Source organism: Homarus americanus, unplaced genomic scaffold, assembly GCF_018991925.1.
Source record: "Homarus americanus isolate GMGI-L3 unplaced genomic scaffold, GMGI_Hamer_2.0 scaffold44060, whole genome shotgun sequence".
Lineage (NCBI taxonomy): Eukaryota > Metazoa > Arthropoda > Malacostraca > Decapoda > Nephropidae > Homarus > Homarus americanus.
In genome coordinates this window covers 2,286,009-2,292,099 of record NW_024756871.1, presented here as the reverse complement: position 1 = coordinate 2,292,099, position 6,091 = coordinate 2,286,009, and the positions used below count along the sequence as shown (strand labels likewise).

At 46.8% G+C, this 6,091-nt stretch overlaps 1 non-coding gene across 1 annotated transcript; it reads left to right on the top strand.

Moving 5' to 3' along the window:
* Window positions 1-5,627: 5,627 nt before the first annotated feature.
* Trnal-uag lies at window positions 5,628-5,709 on the top strand. The gene has a single exon. It is a non-coding gene; the product is annotated as a tRNA-Leu (tRNA).
* The last annotated feature ends 382 nt before the right edge of the window (window positions 5,710-6,091 follow it).

Genomic DNA, 6,091 nt, shown 5'->3' with positions numbered 1-6,091 from the left:
GATGATGATGACTTCTTCTCATTGGTCTCCCTCACCTCCTCCTTCTCCCTCTCCTCTAATATCATTCCTTCAATACTTTTCCATCCATACATTACAGTCACGGGTGCTTTTGTCATTTGTTTAAGACCACCACGACCCGCCAGAGACAATGAACAGACACGGGAGTCACCTACACTGTGCCAACACGTGACAACACATCCACGTGGTGAAGGAGGATCAGGTGGATTAATTAGACGACATAGGGCGGCGAAACAACCTCAGGTTTGTCGGAGTCCCAGAAGATCCTCACGAGAACTGGGAGTCACCCCAGCACAAAATTTCACACCTGTTGAATAAGCATTTTAAACTTACTGAAGTAAAGTTTGACTGTGTTCAATGCGTCGGGAAATCCTTCTCCTCCCGCCCCCGAGACATCATAATAAAGCTCTCTTTCCCTTCTGACCGTGACAAAGGCTTCTACAAACAGTAAGCTAAGAGGCACTACTAATGTCATCAACGAGGACCTATGCCCAAGTACGACTAAAGCCCACCAACAGCAAATGGCAGAGAAACAACAAGAACAATTATCCTCCAACATTCGACTGTGAGGGAAGGGGGAAGAGAGGTCAAAGGGGGAGAATGAGGAGGAGGAAAAGAGAGGAGGGGGGAGAGGGGGAATTAAAAAAAAACAGTCAAACCATATCATCCTGGCATCACACGGCCCAAAACAAACAAATTAATACTGATACACACACGAAGGGGCGCTAAAAGGAGGGGTAGGTGGTGGTGGTGGGGAGGAGGGAAGGTTGGGGAGGGGAGATTGGGGGTGGAGGTTGGGGAGGAGAGAAGGAGAGGAGAAGGGGAGAGGAGAAGGGGAGATATTATTCTTCTCAAAATACTGGAAAAAATGTAACGTGGGTATTCTCCTTCCCTCTAGTTAGTTTACATAGCATGATGGACGATGGATTATGGCAGCCCCTCACGTGACCAGATGAGGGGGGAAGGGAGAGTAAAGGAGGGAGAGGGGGAGAAGGAGAGGAAATAGAGAGAAAAAGGGGAATTGGATAAGTAGGGAGAGAGAAGGAGGGAGAAGTATGGAGAGAGAGAAGGGGGGAAAGGGAGAGAAGGGAGGGTGAATGGGAAAGGGAGATGAAGTAGGGAGATGATGGAGAGGAAAGGAAGAAGAATTAGGAAGAGGAAGGAGGGAGAATGGGAAATGGGGAAGAATTAGGGAGAGAGATGGGGGGAAGGGGAAAGGGAGAGGAGGAAGAAGAGGAAAGGGAGAATAGAAATGAGTGAAGTAGGGAGAGAAAGGAGAGAAGGGGGGGAGGGAATGGGAAAGGCAGAGGAAGTCAGGAGAGAGAGAAGGGGAAAGGAGAGGAGGAAGAAGAGTGAAAGGTGAAGAAGTAGGGAAAGGTGGAAGAAAAGGAAAGGGAGAAGAAATAGGGAGAAGAGGGAAAAGGTAAAGTAGGGAGAGGCGAGATAAGAGAAAATGGAAAAGTGGATAGAGAAGGGAGAAGAGAGATGGGGGAGGTAAGGAGGGGTTTACTCTATAACCTTGGCAGGAAACTAATCCACCCAGGGGTTGATGCGCCACGTAGACCACTCCAGTGTACACAATGACTGATGAGTGTACAAGTGCTGATGTACATGGGGCTGGTGAACAAGGGGCTGCTGAACAAGGGGCTGGTGTACACGGGGCTGGTGAACAAGGAAGGAACACAACATTCCCTCGGTTGTCCTGGGAGGTGTGATGTCTCCGGTCATCTCCGGAATCTCAGGGGACAGAAATACACGTAAGATGCTGGATGATAATAGCAATTGGGAAAGAGGTGAAGAGAGACAATCTGAAGGACATGGTGATGTGGAGGGAGGGAGGGAGGGAGGGAGGGAGGGAGGAAAGATGGAGGAGGGAAGGGGTGAGGGAAGGAAGGAGGAAGGGATGGAAGATGGGGGGGAGGGAGATCAAGGGAGGGAAGGAAGGAAGGAGGGAGGGGAGGGGAAGGGAAAGAGAGGTAGCAGAAGGGAAAGGAGAGATAAAACAGAAGAAATGGAGAAGGAATGGAAGGATAAAGGGAGAGAATAAAGGACATGGAGAAGAGGAAGGAGGGGTAGAATGAAAGAAAGAAAGGGAGGAAAAGGGAGGATATACTGTACAGGTAGGAAAATGAGAGAGAGAGAGAGAGAGAGAGAGTTACAACACTTCATGTACTGTACATCGACACACACAGCAAGAGGACACGGGTAATGCTCTCTTTCCTGTATACTAACACGTGTCCAACACAGCGAATGTCCTGACGCGTAGGACATACGTAACAAGACTATACCCATCCCCCTCCCTCCCTCCCTCCCTCCCTCCCTCCTTCCTCTATCACATATGACCCTGAGAAAAGTATCGTCTGCACATCATTATAATTGCCACTACTATTACTACTACTACTACTACTACTACTACTACTAATTAATATTATTTTATTTTTTTATTTTATTATTTTTTTAAACGTGGCCTCCAGCCTCCCCCAATAGCCACACCTTCGCCACCATTTAATTACCTGAATATTAAATATCCTAATACATGTATAGCTATCCTATCTGTGTTAAATTAGTTGAGCCGCAGATCTATGCGGCATTCAGTGACTAGCCTCATAGTCGATATCTGCAGCAGTTGTCGGAATTGGGGCAGAAGCTCTCGTTCCCCTGAGGCAGAGCAAAGCCGACCGAAGGAGAGAGAAAGACAGTCGACATCTCATCCAGGCTGTAACATAACTTCTGGGCTGCTGCTTCTGTTCAGAGAACACCTCCGCGAGTCTGGAGTCTGGCGTAGAAACATCTTGCACTTGGTCCCATCCCACCAGAGGTTGTGAACACTAGAGGAGTGAAGCTGCCTTGATCAACGTTTTGAATTCTCTCCCCATATGCCCTTATCTTGTCGTTCTCGTTCCTCCTATGTGCAGCATCGAGAGCTAGGTTATGGTGACATGCGGCCATGGGATAAAAAATCCTGATGTCGAAGAAAGCTCGCTGTCCCCGCGTCCAGAATCCTCGAGCACTGACGTCAACACGGGCTTCGTTAGATGTGTTTGAAGTCCTATGTTGGAAGATCTCACCATCCAATGGAAAGAGGGTCGGTTCTACCATGACATCCCGGCAGATTTCCTTCAACATATTTGCTGTAAGGTCCCTTACTTCGTCATGCCTCATGCATATGAAGCCCCCTTTCTTGCACACCATGGCGTGATCGCCATTATAGGAAGAGCCACACACGCATTGGGAGGGCAAACCTTCTACTGGCCGACCGTACCTTAGAGCAATGGCATCTGTAAATTCTTGTTTGTTAAGACTGAAACCATTTGCCCTTATCGGTAACGTAGTTAACCAGTTCGAGGCGCCCACCTCCTGCGCTATAGCTACTTTTTTTTTCAAATTTTCTGGAACCTGCAGCAACAGTTGCTGCAACTTATCATTTTGGCAGTGCTGTCGATCTGTCGTAATGGACCTACGAATCTCGCTTACTTCACTGGTATCGACCTACCCTGTTGCGTTCTGGGCTATTATGTGGTCCGTGAGGGCTGCCGTGAGCTTAAGTGAATTTTGATGTTCGGTGGCTGCAATCTCCTCTGGATTGGTTAGCCCCATCCCTCCCAGTCTTGATGGAAGTGCAAGAAGTGCTCTTTCTGCTGGGGTTAAGTGAGTGTGTTTCACTAATTTGGGAATGAACTTGACACTGATAGCTTCTTCCAGAGGGTGGAGGAGGGGTCCGATATCAGGGATAGTACGCATCAGGTAGTTCCAACGATGCTTGACTCCATGGGTGAATGCAGCAAAAGCCGCATGTGGCTCTGTGTTAGCAATCTCAGACAGAGCTTGGATTTCACTAACCCACTCATTCACCTTTCCCGCTACGTACTCGGTCTTGAAGTCCGTAGTGCCAATTACTGCGCCTAGATGTCTTTGGCCGTCCTTAGTTATTTTGACCTCACTTCAGCCAAAAACCTCCTTTGCCCGTTCATAATGTTCTGGCTTCACGATGAGGAAGGACTTGCTGGCGTTTGGGTGGTACCCTATTTGTGGACCTCGCGATGTCACCAGGTCCCACCACTTTTTGATGCCCTCCACTTTTCCTGCTCCTGTAAGGTCGTCAGCATACGCCACTTGTTTGACCCCAGTTGTTTCAAATTGTATTTCTTGTTGGAGCACTGATAGGCCTATTGCATACATTGCCATTGCAACAGGGTCCCCCTGTGTTGTTCCCTCGGTTGACTGTAAGATGGTATCACCTCTTAGCACCTTGTTGTTTACTATATAGAGGTCTGATGGATTCCTATAGGAGTTTTCAACGTACATTGCAAAGCTTGGACACTTGATCTTGATGTTGTGCAGTGCGGCCTTGCGGTTAAGTATGTTGAATGCGTTTGAAGCGTCGACCAGGAGAACGGCCTCACAATCACGTTGCTCAAATATCGTTCTCATGGCGTGAATGGCAGCCTCCCCACCAGCCTGGTGGCCAGCACAAACTTGCAGGTTCCCTGCTGCTGCCCTGACATCGTCCTTTACCACCTCCATTATGCATTTTCCGATGATTCGCCTCAGCACTTCCCCGACTCCTATTGGCCTATTGGCCTATTGGCCTCCCCCCCCCCCTTCATACTCTCTCCCTTCCCCCTTCTTCCCTCTCCCTCTCTTCCTTCCTCTTACCATCCTTTCTTAATTCCCCCTCTCACCCTCCTCCCTCCTACCCTCTTCCTCCCTTCTTCCTTCTCTCTCCTTCACCCCCTCCTCCTCTTCCCTCTTTTATTCATCTTCCCCTACCTCCTTCCCTCCTCCCCTACCCACCTTCCCTTCCTCCTCCTTCCCTCTCCCTCCCTACCCCCTTCCTCCCCCCCCTCCCATGCACCTTGCAAGAACAATGACTTCCGGTGTCCAGATCCACTCAACCTTACCATCATACATTTACCTGTGTGTGTGTGTGTGTGTGTGTGTGAGAGAGAGAGAGAGAGAGTTCCCCTTGCATAATTATTTTCATAATCCTCATTTATTATTATTATTATTGTTGTTGTTTTTGTTGTTGTTGTTGTATCAGCTTGGCACCTAACCAATTTTGCCACCCCCACTTCTCCCCATCGTCCCCCTGGCACCCAATTTCAAACCCATTTTCCAAGCCTATTTACCCATGTCCAAATTAGGAAGGTAAGTAAGATCACCAGCTTGCCAACTTGGTGCAGTCAACCAATTATAAGAGCAAATTGGGTCACGCGCTGCTAATCTCATTGTCGACAAACTTTGAATACACGAGTTGGAGTCGAGTATATTTTTCATACACTTGTGTGTGTGTGTGTGTGTGTATTAGAATCGACTTACTGTACACCATATTGTATAACGATTTGACTGAATATCTATCAATCTAATTACCTACCTACCTACCTATCTATCTATCTATCAAAATTACCTCTCCATCTACACTTTTAATCCATTTCAACTCTTCGCATCATCATCGTAAACAAGAAATGCCATTGAACAAAATAATATCTTCACTACTAACTCTTTTATATGAACTTATGTCATAGTTAATATTATAAACAAATATTCACCCAATAATTTTCTTGGTTGCATTATACGAGAAATTTTGTACTCGTCTCCCGTGTTCACGTGGTAGCGTGGCCGAGTGGTCTAAGGCGCTGGATTTAGGCTCCAGTCTCTTCGGAGGCGTGGGTTCGAATCCCACCGCTGCCAAATAGTTTTTCTTCATTTTATCTTCTATTTTCTTATATAACCCTGCGTTATATATGAAACTACGAATAAATTAACGAAATTTCTGCTTTCCTATAACACTTTCTGCCTCTATCGTTGAAAAATAACTACTTCGAATACAATACCAATTTTTTATACGTGTATGTACTGAATATTTCAACATGGCCAAGTTCCCGACACGATCAGTACATTATCTAAATGAGAGTCGAGAATATTTCATACCTGTTAAGTAACATTTCCAGTGGAGAGATACATGTTTTATATGACAGCTTTCTCTCACTCTCTCCTGCCCCCGTCGTAAAATCACTCACACATATACAAATATAGCCAGTATGCAATAACCTTTTAATACTCATCGATAAAA